Below are 14,190 nucleotides of genomic sequence, written 5' to 3'. Positions count from 1 at the left end.
ATATTAAAAAAAAAGGAAGAAAATCTGGCAAGGATATAGGGAAAGTAAATCATCCCTTTAAAAAAGATACCTCTTATAATTACCTAAGTACAAGATTCATGACTGATAACTAGTCACAGCAAAGATATGCGCATAGTCTAACTTCAGCTTTTAAGCAGCACTCGTGATTATTGTATCAAACAATGGCAAGTCTGTTTTCCTAACAAACTGTACACTTCAAACAGAACTTTAATATATTTATTGGGGGAACCAGATGCAGGAAATAGATTATTAGGGGAGAAGATGTTCTTCCATTTACGGTGCTCCTAGAACAGAGAATACAGAGAAAACACATTAAGAAGCACTTCACATTTTTCCTTTGCTGTAACCCAACCCAGTCTTGCGCCCAGAAGAGCCGGCCTCCTTTGATCATTCCAGATCCATATTGACATGTCCCATGCCATCCTTCACTCTCTAATCTCTCAACACTGAGCACATTGAACACATTGCTGTATACACATTCATTAGCTTCCTGAGCAAGAAACCACGTATACCGTACCAGAAACCACAACTAGACAAAAGTCATTGGTCAAAGATCATTTACATTCCTTTTTTGTTGCTCCTGCTTCCTCCAGAGACACATATGTCAAGAGATTTGGGCTTGCTGGTGCGGGGCTTCCTTATGCTTGGGTGGGGACAGCGAGAAGGAGCAGCTTTATTTTGTTGTTTTTCCTTTGTAATTGCATGACTTGCTAGCATGAGAAATTTCTGCTGGTTCTTATCACCTGCCTTGGCACTGCTCTTGGATGGCAGAAAAGGCAGAGGAGACCGAGTGGCAGTGAGCGCATGGTGTAACTCAGAATGCCCTTAAAAATGATGAAGGTCCAACAATGTGTTAGGAAACCGAAGCTGCTGAGCACCCAGTGGCAGGGCGGTACAGGCTCAGTGCAGGGTAGCTCCATAAAAAGGTGGTTCAGGATTATGAACCCCTAGCTGGGCAATAGTGCTGGTTTCAAACGGCTGGTAAAAGCTTGAAGGACATTGGGAGTTTGTTTGAAAGCAGAAAGAGTGTTGGGCAATGACTTAGCACCTCAGCACGAGTCCTTTCTGTAAGGCAGCGTTTGAGACGCTCTGCCCCAGCTGCAGCAGCTCATGGTGGTTAGCCTGGCAGCAGGCCCTTCTACCTGCTGCGAGCTTAACTGCTCGTGTGGCTCCTTGCTCCTCTCCAGGAGAGCAGGCCAGCACGCAGCTCGCCCCGTCACCTCCCGGGTGCTGGTCACCCCGGGGGCACTCGGCAAAGCTGCGTCTCCTCCTGCACAGACCGCAACCCCCCAGAATGCGTTAGGAAATCTGGAGCAGCTGGCAGATGGAGCAATGGCTGAGCATCTTGTGATTCTTACAATGGACTAGTACATAGACATCCTGTGGAAAGCTGCAGAAATGGTTGCCATCAATTTCGGTGGGAGTAAAATATAGCTTTTAATGAGGTCAGCTTTAAGGGCATGGGTTTGACATCAGAAGCAATTCCTGATGTGCTTGTTATCAGCTCCCCGAGGAACCTCAGCTTGCTTTCAGAGCCTGCAATGTACCAAATCCAACAGCTTATTCTAGAGTCTTCCTTCTTTTTTTTTTTTTTCCATTTTTTCTTTCTCCTAACAAACAAGATTCTTGGGCCAGACTAGAAGACCCCATTACTAGAGACAGTCTAAGATACCACTTACTACATGCTCGTCTTAGGAGAAATCTAGGTGATATCGAAGAGAAATGCAGATATCTGTATCTCAGATTTTAAGAGAGACAGCGCTTTTGCTTGGCAAAAGGTAGCAAGTTCCAGTTTCTTGTTACGGGATGCATTTAGAAAGAATGTAGCTATCAGGTCTGGTACCCGTCCTAGTTCAAAGATGGACAGTTGCTTTCCTACCACCGATATTTCCTCCTGAATATTCAAGTGGATTTAATGTTCTCTTTCCCTGCTGTTGCCAGGTAGTGTGCAGAGTTTCTAGAACTGTTAGAGCTAGTGAGTAGCATCATAGAAATAGCCACATTTTAATAGTGCCCTGAGCAATTCTGGCTACATAAAGTTCATTAAAAAAATTACCTGGGATAAGAAGAGCTGTGTGAACATGAAGTACTTTATTATTTTATTGGGCATCTGATTTGTGTCTCACTTGCGCAATGTTTTCACTGAATTGACCTTATTGCCCTCATTGAAGTTTACTAACCATTTACACAGATCCAAATCAGTCTATATAATTATGTATCACAATTATCAGTTGCTATAAATTGGTGTTGGTCCACTGAAGTCTAATTACACCACCTAAGAAGCTGACTCATTTGTTATGACTTTGTTATACAATAGACTGAAGCTAATTATGCTGTATGTATACATATGCATGTTGGCGTGCGCTTTCCGCCTCTCTTTATCCTCTTCCATTCCCCATTGCTTCTCCAGTGTTTCCAATTATACTAGTTATTTTGCTCCCCATGGAAAGAGCTTCCAAGAGACACTTTGGGGAGCCTGGAACGAACCAGCAGTCTGGAGGCTTGATTTTGTGGCCTTGTGTTTGCTGTGATCTAGAGGTGTCAAATTGCCTGCATTTTTACAAATCTAACCTTTCAACACATGTCAGAGTCAAATTTATAGCTGGATGTGTTCTTAGAGTCAGTTCATTCTAGCATCCCAAGTAGGGATTCTTGATGATCCCGTGCTCTAAAAACAACCAGAAAGGGATTTTTTTTTTTGTCTGCTAGAGCTGGTGCAGCAGTGAGGAAGGGAATTGCTGGAGATGACTCTTCTCAATAAAGGCAGGGTGAGGACCTGCCGTAGCTCGTTGCCATGAGTTTCTGTCACTCTTTGAATTTAAAGAGGTCCTGCATGCAGAGCTTGTGCCTTCCCTTTCGGAGCAAGCGGCGCTGCGCAGCTCTCCGTGGGGATCCGGGAAGGGGCCGGCAGGCAGAGCGCATCCCGCAACATGTTTGAGGCAGCTCGGAGACGTGTTTGGCGGCAGTGCCGTGCGATCCCAACCAACTCGTCTGATCACTGGCAGCAAGTTTCAACTGTTACTAAATCAACTGCGCAGGGCTACCAAAGACGGCGTGTTTGGTATGCGAGGTGCAAGTGTCCAGATAAAAAGGACACGCAATAACTATATCCAATGCTAGGAGGAATTTCCAGGAAACAGCTGGAATTTCTAGAGGCTGAGAAACTTAAACGAAGCATATTTAAATATAAATAGCCTTTTCCTTTGGCTCAAAAGCCCTGCGAGCAGATTGCTGTTTTCTTCAGCTCGTTCTGCGCGTTAGTGTATGCAGTCACTTTGCTCGCTGATCTGCTCGGTGTTAATGGTAATGATGTGGCTTGCTGACTAACAGGGACATGACCGTTCCGGTGCTCCTGTTGCTGCAGGGGCAGTGCTGACCCGAGCGGTTAGCAGAAAATTGCCCTGTTCAGCTTCTGCATCCTCTCCGGGCGATGCGGCGCTGCTTTGGCAACGCAGGCTCGTGCGTGCTGCAACATTTCGCTCGCATATTTGTGGAGAAGTTGGCTTTTCCATGGGTGGTGTCTGCAGAGAGTGGCACTGGGACACGCTGAAGGGACGGAGGTGGCAAGTGGAGTCCGTGATGTCTTGGAGAGCGGGGTGAGCAGCGCCGGGACAGCGCGGCTGGTGCAAGCAGGACGAGTTATATTAATGCAAACGATGCATCAACAACACTAAAAACTAATGTGGTGTTTAAGTGAGCTTTTACCTCCCCTCTGTGCTGAATCCTATGCCCGTTGTGGTCACCTTCTCTCTCCTAGCAATCCAGGCCAGTGTCACGCAGCATCAAGTACAGTTTAGAGAGGTAAGGGGCAGCAACTCTAACATTAATCAACCTCACCGCATTGTAATAGCTATGATAGCTGTAGGACACGAGTGCTTTCACCACTGCTTCCATATTTTCTCCTGCGTACAGTGTTACCTCGCAGAGGCTCTCATCTCATGCCGTAGCTGTCATCCAATCTCCATTAAGTTTTGTGAACAGCCCGGGAACGTGAAGTACTTCAAACTCCCCCAAAGAAAGATTAACTTTGCAACTTTGTTTTTTCCTGCTCTGTGTAACATCTTTCAGGTAGGTCACCTCTCTCCTCAGGATCAGGACATCTGCATTTCTTCCAGAGAAGCTGCTTCTGTGACTTCGCGTTGTCCAGGCTCTAGGTTCATGTTGTGCAATTACAGTTTCAAAAAGAGGGATCTTCAGATACTTCCACTTAGGTGAGCAACTGATAAAGAGATTAGATGTGGAACAGTGGGGATAAGCAGACTAGCAATTAAGCCATCAGAACAAACCTACAGCAGATTTTATTAAAGACTAAATCCCACAGTTTTTACTCAGGTTTAACCCAATCACTTTAACATAGTCAATAAGGCTGTGCTTTCAGTGTGACAACTGCCAAGAAGTGACTCTCTCTGCAGGTTGTATTACAGCCTTCGCCTTCAATTCTGTTCTAGCTTTGTCTGCTTTTACTCACTGTGTGGATTTATTAGTCACTTGTAATTTCTTTATTGATTTCTGTTAAACTGTTTCCTGGCTCATAATCTTGGCAACCTATTTCTGTTGTTTAAACAAGCTTGCTTGTCAAGCAGGTTTTCCCAATGTCACAGTTCTAGCATTAGCTCTCATTATTGTGTAATGTTACTTCTTATCCGGGATGAGATCAGACTTTGCAACAAGTGGATCAAAGCCATGAAGTTTAGATCCAAAGTCAGAGCTGGATCCAAGTGTTCCTGAAATTTGAGGATGTTAGAATCGAATTTCTGAGGAAAGTTCTCTAACCCTGCCATGGAGAAAGATTCAGGCAGTAAAGTTCAGGGGTGGATTCGTATTCATTAATAACAGGAGTTTCTAATCCAGTGTTTGGTATCAGGTCCATCTTTGATAACGAATGGTCAAACATGATGAGTGCCGAAACTGTCCAACAACGAGGTTCGGTGCTTGCTGCCATGTGGGGTAAGATTTCCCTGCAGAGGCTCTTGTTTTTAAAGAACACATACCCTGTAACTAGTGCAGGCAGCTGGAGAAACCTGGCCAGTTAAGAGACAGAAACCTGAGAAGCACCAAAGGGCCAAACTTTCTATCAGAGAACTTTGGTTCATATTAAATACTACATATTTCTAAAAACACTGCTCAGATTTCTCCACAAATACCCATGGACTGTTACAGTAGCATCCGTAACAAAGCCAGAAGTACAGAAACCTTGTGTGAGAAACGCTGAAGATTGTGTTTGGCAGTGAGTAGTGCTGGTTTGCTCAGCTCTGACCCAAGTGTTTGGATGGATTTTCTGGTGTGTGCTCAAACATCTGAGCTGCTGCAAGGGGTTTCACACCTTAATGCCTAAGTTTCAAATCCAGAACTCAATATATGTTATCTCTATGCCTCTGTTTCCAAAGGAACTCCTAAGAATGCATTTTGATAATACACATAACCTTATATTGTAGTTATAGATAAGGAATTGTACCGTTGTGAATGATTTGTTTCATAATTTTTAGTAACAAGAGTAACTGTTTTTCTATATAAACATACTTTTACACTGACAAAAATGCAATCTATTTCAGCCAAAAAGAAACACCAAATGTAATAACTGTCACTAGAATCATCTGGAAAGAGTCATAAATTGTGTAATTGTGGCTTGGTAGTTTATATAATCTAGGAAAACTGATGTAAACCATTGAACTCTGAAGTTTGTTTCATGCCAGAGCTTAAATGAACTCTCTGTTCCTGCTCTCCATGCTTTCATCTCTGATGAAAAAGGATGTATCAGTAGACTCTTCATAACGTATTTTTAAGTATTTATATGATAAGAAGGTTTTTGACTATAGTCTCTTTGCAAACTAGCCACCTTGTTTCCAGCCGTTAATTGCATTGAAAGAGCCTATGCTCCTCTTTTTTATTCTCTCCTAATACAGAACTGTGTTAAGCAATCATCATCCTATATGGACCCACACTGTGATGGCCTCATGAGCACGTCAATTCCTACTTTTGCTCTTCTTTATTACAGTGGATTTCATACTGAAAAACTTTGATAATACTGACATAAATCAAAAGTTTCTTAGGAAGTAAATCTGATTTTCTAATAATGCAGCTGATATTGTTGCAGGTTCCCAGCTTTCAGTTACACACATTATAACCATAGCTTGAGTTTTGTGTGAACAGGGACAGGACAGAAGTAGTAGAGGGTCTACCCTTATATACCAGCTGTCTTTGTGACAATAACTTAGAGGGGAATCCCTTCCAACCTGTGTGAGGGATTGCCCCTCTTGTGCAGCTTGTGAAGTTACTTTTCCTTCTCTATAACTGAATCTAGTGGCACTTACCTATTGCAGTGAGATATCATGAAGATCCATTTCATGTTGAAAAGATGCTCCATTGAAAGGTAATTTCCAGGGCTAAGTACCATTGATACCTCTTATTGATTTCAATGGGCTTTGCAGTGAAAGTAACATTGCATCCAATAATAATGTGAGGAGCAAATGTCAGGGTTAGCAGAAATATTCCTGTCTTTCTGTCTCTGCTGGTTTCATTCCTCCTTTATCAGTTGGCCCATAAAGATTAGTTACTAGGTTTTGTTCCCAAAGAGCTATGGCAAACACATCCAAGAGGAGGAAGAGTAGAAAGTTTCCACTCTTTTCTATTTTCTTGGGTATTTTTAAAATTAATTTTATGTGTTCAGCCTGGCTATTGCCAGTTAAAATCAAAGGAGAAGAAAAAAGGTTTAACATGTAGTGTTTAGCTAATTGCCAATCTCTGAGCAGTGCTGTAAATTCTAGCAACTGCACATAAAGGTAATTTGGGCTCTATCCCTGTTTTTGCTGCTGAGGTCAGTGCGAAAGTATTAGATGCAAATGTAAGTGCAGTAAAAATGGATACTTTTATTTTACAGTGTCTCTGGGGGAGGGGAAAAAAAAAGAGTTAACACACAGACCCTTTATTCTGAGAGGTTAAATTTTGTGCTTATAAGATGTTTTTTGACCTGAAAATATCATGTGTGTAGCCTTGTCTGGATCCCTGCACTTTCACGTAACATTTGTGTCTGAAAGGGATGAGTGAATATAACAGACTCTGCTGGAAATACTGTCCTGGAAGCCCCATGCAAAATACCTGACATATTTCCATGCCAATGGGAGTACCTGTCTGTGCTCTCCCAGCATGTTGTAACACCTTCCATTTCTGTCTGGTCGCATTTAGACCGCATTGCCTTGCTAACTGCAGTAGAAGGTTTTAAACAGAGTCCTAAAATGTGTGTTTAGAGAGTGCCAGATTTCAAGCACAGGAGAGAATCCCGGTGCCAATTTATTACTAATTGTCCCTTCTGGCTGTGTCTGTTAGACTTCTTGGAACAGCCAACCCTACAGATCACTGTAAATACTAATCTTCTTATACTTGAGGTATCAGGTTTTCTTTGATGTTACCAAACATGTTGGCTCTTATCTCGGTTGAAGGCACAATCCAGACACGGTTATCCTTAATAACACCGTGCCTGCGTCTTCACTAACTGGTGCCACAGCAGTTATTAGCAACCATGCAGAAATCCATGTGCTGTACAGTGACATCTTAGTCTCATCATGACTCATTAACTTGACCACATACTTGCCAGGAACCTGATCTTAAACCCATATCCCGATTACTTGATCATCCTAAAGAATTGCTAATTAACAACTACATGTTAAAAATAATAAAGGAAAGGAAGGAGAAGAGATGGATTTCGATGTTTTCCATTTGACAGAGTATTATGTCATGAATAATATAATATGCATTTCAAGATCTTGTTAATTTTGATGTGATAATGAATGGGAATTCCTAGTGGAGTTTTTTGTCCAGAAATATGAATGGTATTAGCTCAACAGTTATATGATTAAGCAATAAGACCTGCTGAGGCAGGCACTACTGGGGGATGATTGACTGCTTTAATTGATTGACATCCAGAGGTAAAGCCAAGGGCACCAATTTACAGATCGGGTCAATTATCTCCTGGTAATGCCCACTTGGTATGTCTTATTACTATGCTAATATTAACTGTTATTGAAACATTTTAATGAGTTTTTAATTTAAAAGTGGTAAATTTGAAAAGGGCGAACATTAAATTATTCAACTTGAAGTAATGGGAACTGAAATATTCTGCTTTGCTAATGGTGATGCAAAAGTTTTGTTTTGCATACCAATACTTCTGGAGGTGGTTTTAGTTCCTCTCTAGGGGAAGGCGAATTCTGTTTGTCATTTAATAGGGGCTCACGGCACGAGGTGCCCAGCAGGCACCTGAGCACGTGCCAGTGCCTGGCAAATCCCCCAGCGCTGCCACATCCCAGTGGCGGGTGGAAAAGCCACCCCGGGAGAGCCCAGCAAGGCTGTATGGCCAGGAGGGCAGCACCAGGACAGCCTCTGCCAAGGAAGATTTTACATCAAAGTGCCCCGTGACTATTTTTGCAGAGAAAGGGATGCTCTCCACGCCGGAGAGCCCAGCTGTCAGGGCAGAGGATGCATCCGACTCCACTCCGGGGGCCTGCACTGAGGACCTGGTTGTAGAGGGGGATAGACCTTCTGCTAAAGAAGATGCCTAGTGAGGAAAAGATCCATTCACTGCTCACCAGGGAGGAAAACCTGCCCACAGATAACCCTGAGGCTTAAGGGATTTCATCCTTATTCCCTACAGGAACAGGATTAACCACTGGATGCCTGGAAAACAACATCATAAGGTAGGACATGACAGGTAGGGTATCTGTCTTTAAGAAGAAGAAATGTGAGGTAGTGAAGCCGCAGGAAACTCCGCTGCAGTCCATGGAACTCCAGCTTCCACGTGAGTGAATAACAGTAGCCATCAAGCCAGGCAGAGGTAGTCAGAAGATAACAGGAAATAAATGACAGTCAACATGAGTCTGTCAAGAAGGAATAATGCCCAAGCAGTCCAATGCCCGTCCATGACAAACCTGTGGACACAAGGCAAACACAATGTACAGAGTTGTAGTCAGGCTTTGGCATCATCCCACATATCATTTGCGTGTGAAATCTGGGGAGCTGCACGGAAAGCTGCACCTAGGGAGTAGTTGCTTTCAAAAGGAAAGGGAATTAAAACCAGTGGGGCTTCATGGGCTTCTGCTGCAGGACCTGTACTGTTCAGTATTTTCATTAGCTACTTGGATCGTGTATCTCCAACCCTGGGAGTACTTAAGAAAATGTCAGACAAATATCTGACAGGCATGACACAGAGCAGTTGATCCAGCCTTCAGGCAGGAGCATGAACTGGGTGACCTCCGCAGTCCTTCCAGTCCCATAGTTCTATGTCTTGCATCAAAATATTTTAGATAATATGCCGGAATATAACCTGGAATGACTGAGATGCGGGAAAATATTCTCTTCCAGCAGGTCTATTATGTGGGTTGTAACCTCTAGCTGAGGGATGGGGGGAGCGAGGGATGCAGTAACATCTTAAATCACCACTGTAAGATTCAACAGAGCTCATCTGTCAGCAGGTCTTGACAGGAGAGTCCTTCTAAAAACAAAACAGGACTAGCAGGACTGCAGACTAGGGCTTTTTTAAAAAAACTTTTTTTTTTCTCTCCCCTTCTCCCTCCATTTACTCTTTCTATCAGCCCTTATTTAAGGGAAGACAACCTCAGCTATGCTTGAGTTCAAGTCAAACTTTCCAAGCTACAAAGTTTCATTGAGTACCAAATGATGCCGAGCCAGCCTGCCTGTCCCCGGCTGACATAACACACTGTGACTTCTGGGGCCTTCACAAATACCCGTTATCAATCTCGCAAGCAAGGGAAAGTCGAACGAAAGATTGAGGGAAATGTGCATGATGTCAGACTAGCTTTGCTCACCTCTATTCGGTGGTGCAAGTTGCTCGGTTGTAATGAAGCCAAACTGTAACAAAAGCAGTAAATAGCTCATACGTTATTGAGGTCAGTACTTCAGACTATCTGTAAAAAAAGGACTTTGTAGACATGGAGTGGGACCTGGAAAATTTGGGTTCCTAATCACCTCTCTGCTCTTTGGTTTCTCTAACTGCTAAAGGAGGGGAGTGAACTGCTCCCTATGAGTGCTCTGAGATGAATGGATTAAAACAGCCATGTGAGCGCCAAGTATTTAATCGTTCTGAAAAGGTTAAAAAATGTAAGTGGGAATCTTTTCCAAGGCTTGAAATGTGTGTTTGTACAATGTACAGTAAGGATCCGGAGTTACCAAAAAGTTAATTTATGCCATTAGCTCTGTGCTGCATGTGGATTACATAAATAAAAGCTCTAAATAGTTTCAATTCCATATGTACTTTTTCAAAATACCTTTTGTTAATGCTCTTGACTTTGGAATAACTTTTATGGGCAAGGGATCAACACTGATGTGAAGATGAATTTCACACCGCTCTTAATCCGTGCCATGAAGTCGTTCAAAAGTCAGTGAAAGATCAGTTCCAGTTCAAGCCACGCTGATGCCCTAATCTGCGTGCTGTCATCAGGCAATAGTGCGCTTGGAATGTGCCATATGGGAGCCTGGCAGATGTTGCACCAACTGCCTTTTCCTTCCTGCTTCCTGGTTTTTCAGCAGTCATATGCTTTTTCACAGCAGGGTTCAGGAATGGGATCAAACCAGCCCCTCAGTGGATGACTGGCTGAAATTTGTCTTATTTTGCCTGTTGCACACGCATGGGTCCCTGCAATGTGCTGTTATTTTCCCAAATCCAGACGTGTATCAGAACTTATGTTACAGCAGTATCTCCATTGCTTCTGTGTGTAGCCACATGAGCTATACGGTTGCCAGCGGCTTTGGGGACCGATAATTTTCCAGAGATGCAAAATTTCAGCTAATGCTGCTGCTGCCATGGTGGGTGGCTTCAATGGGATCCATCAAGTCATCCAACATTTTACCTTTTTTCCCTGGACGTTTTGGGCTCTAAACTTGCTGGGAGGTCCAGAAAAAGTATTTTCCATTAGGTCAGGTGAAAGTCATCCTCTGTGAAGTTCGCTAGAGTGTCAGCTGTGTGTGCAGAAGATACCGTGGTCTCTTGCATGACAAACATAACTGGGCAGCATTGCACACTGTTGTAAAGTATTCATTTCCAGATGTGAGTAAATGCAGAAAAGCATCAATCTTTGATGCATGGGTAAGAAATGGACTAGCATAATGCAATGTACTCATGTAGTGTGTGTGTGTATATATATATGTATATCTCAAAGTGTATGTCAGTCAGATGAACAGGAGGTAAAGCACTTGCTTTCACAGGGTGGAAGGACGGTGTGTCCTACAAATAACCAGGCATAACTGGGTTGTGCCAAATGTTATGCCACTGTAACTGAGTGATTTATTTCATTTAGCTCGATCACTGACAAGTCTACCTTTCAAATCGCTGGAGCTGTACGTAAAGGAGGGAAAATGCACATCGTGCCTGTATAGGCAATTTGTGCCAAACTATTCAAAAGCAATACGGGTTGTCAGCAAACAGGGCTATTTGCTGTGTACTGGTATCTGCTATATGTCGCATATTATCTGTAACAACTCTGCAATTCGTTCTTTAGCTCTTGTTCTTTCTCTTTCATCACATTAGATTATGTAGAGTCACTTCAAGGTAAATTTTTAAAACTGTGTGGGAGATGCATGTTGGAGAAAAACTAAGGAGCAAATATCTTGAATGTTTTTTAGCACAGCTCCATCTGTCACCTATTTTGACAACTTACCTGCTCATGTCACCCCTGTCTCATGCTGCTGTGTTGAGTCATATTGTGTTATCTCAGAATAACATATTTTGGAGCCAGGGCTGCCTTAAAAATGCCGCATAGTTAGTAATTCCAAGGTAGGCTTCCCTGCGTGAAGGATCGGTGGTTTTTGGCTGCACGGCCACCTCCGAGGAGCGCTGCAGCCCCGTGAGCCTGTGCGGTGCCCCCACAACCAAGGGACACGGTTGCACGGGGAGGATTAGTCCCCGTCCCCCTGCCCATGCTTGGTGTTGCCAAACAGCTCCTTGCAGACCATGCGTGGTAACAAGCTGTGAGTGCTTGGAGATGACAGTGGTGTAAATATTCATACGGCCTTACAGAAGGCAACCTATGGGCTCTTGGGGCAGCTGTGGTTGTGTTTTGCAGCTCTCTTTATTGAAGAAGCCTGTCAGCCTGGCGATGAGGACTTGGTCCCCACACATCCTGGGGCCAGGTGAGATGGGGGAGTCGGGTCTCAGCTGCACTGCTGCCCGGCGTTCGCCCCGGTGGGATCCCGGTGCGGCCCATAGGTTTGGGGACACCAAGCAGTAACAGAAATGCATGGACTTGTTGCCGTCCGTGAGCTTGTTTGCTCCCAGCCTGCTCCGTTCTTCAGCAGGGTTGTGCTGGAAGCGCGTGTGCACCGTTGCTGTGCGGTTTCTGCTGCGTTAGCGTGCGGCGGGTTTTCCTGGGCTAGCACTTGCCTAGAGCGACGGGAAGCAGATGATGCTCAAGGCAGCTCCTGGGCTGAGGAGCATCCCACGTTCAGAACAGCTAGAGGCCCTTGAACAAGGAGCTGAGGAGTTCATCGTCAGGCACATGGGATGCACGGGCTGTGCACCGCAGGCTCCTCCACTTGGCAGGGGGAGTCCCAGGAGCTGCAAGGGCAGTTTAACATGCGACTTCTGTTCAGTTTTCCTGGTACTTCCCTTGCTCCGTGGGAGCCTGATGCTCATGTGGAAATGCAGGAGGAGCTTGGGGCGCTCAGATGCCTTCTGTCCTCCCGATGCACTCGGAGCCCTTGCTTCTGTGCCTGGTGTACTGAGTAAGATGGGACATGTAAGGTGGGATTCCATAAAACGTGATAACTTCAGGTAAGATCTGTGTTTCCTTCATGGGCTTGAGGTGATGCCAAGTCACCTTCCTCCAAGCTGGAGTAGGTTCAGCACTGGGAAGGTGGTGGATCCAAGCTGCTTCTCCTTGTCTAAGACTTAGGCTGTGGTCCTCCTCCTCCTCCTCTTCCTCCTCCCTGAGAGGCATGGTGAGCACCTAGAACCTCAATGCAGGGAAACCTCTGATCTCTGCTTCCCTGCTGCTGGCAACACTCTTCAGCAGTGGATGCTGCCAAAATTTATCTTGGGATCAAACATCAGGTGTTATAAAGGTCATTAATGTTTTCCAAGTAACGTTCTGTTTGCTTCTCAAAGCCTCTGCCAAGTTTCTCCGAGGTGTGCTCATAAAATGCTCCAGATGCCTTCTGCAATAGGCAAATAGGCAATAGGCAAAGAGGGGTAGCAAGTTTCTAAAATGATTTGTGGTACATGGGAAACACCTCCGAAGACGGTGGTTTTATCACCTGGAGTTGTTCGGGTTGGCTATTTCACTAAACTGCACTCTTGGAATTAAAAAATATTTATTGTTTATATTTTAGTAGCTTTGCTAATTTAGGAGTGTTAGATTAACCAAAACGTGCCCCATCTGTAAATTCAGGTTTATGTGATGTGTAGCACTCCTGCCTGATACTCCTCTGGCAGTCAGTTCGGGCAGTTTGGGAATTCAGAGGCGCATGCAGGGCTGCTTGCAGAACAGATGCATCAAAAGGCATGTTCAAGTAACAGTAACCATGACTAACACAGGTCAGTTGGGGGTGGTGATGATAGGGTTTTGTTAAATTTTACAAATATGCACTCAGGATTGATAACATTTTTCAAATAAATCTGTGCAGTTTTCATCAATATTTGTCACCTGCTGCTTGTTGTCTCCCACCCTGAGCACTTTCAGCTGGAGCCAAGTGGGTTACTTGAGCAGGGGCAGCTCCAAGTCCTTGTTTATGGAGTCTGTGAGGGAGCAGCTATAAAAGTAGCTGAGTGAGCAGAGCCAGGGGGGTAGCTGTGTCCAAGGGGGTGGAAGACAGGAAGAGGAGCTCTTTGGCTGCCAGAGCTCCAACCAGGCTGGGTTTGCAAACCCAGTCTTAATTGTTTTCAACTTCCTACAGCTGAGGACAAAGTATGCAGGTATTTTTTATTTTTTATCCCCATGTGAGTTTTTGGAAGTTCACACCATTGTAGTTGATTTTGTCATTGCTGCAATTGAGTCTGCTTGTTGGGAAATATTTATGTATATATATTCAGCCGAGTTATTTACGCTGTTCTGAGCTGCCTAACATTGTTTCTGCCTTTCTGGTATTGAGATTTTTGTCTCCAAGTACTGTGGTCTTTAGAAGTGGTCCTGCCAGGGAAACATACAAGGAAGGCTTTGACTTACTTGG

Source organism: Tinamus guttatus, unplaced genomic scaffold (assembly GCF_059628265.1).
Source record: "Tinamus guttatus ecotype Peru unplaced genomic scaffold, ASM5962826v1 Tinamus_guttatus_pri_ptg000389l, whole genome shotgun sequence".
Classification (NCBI taxonomy): domain Eukaryota; kingdom Metazoa; phylum Chordata; class Aves; order Tinamiformes; family Tinamidae; genus Tinamus; species Tinamus guttatus.
This window is presented reverse-complemented; position numbering follows the sequence as displayed.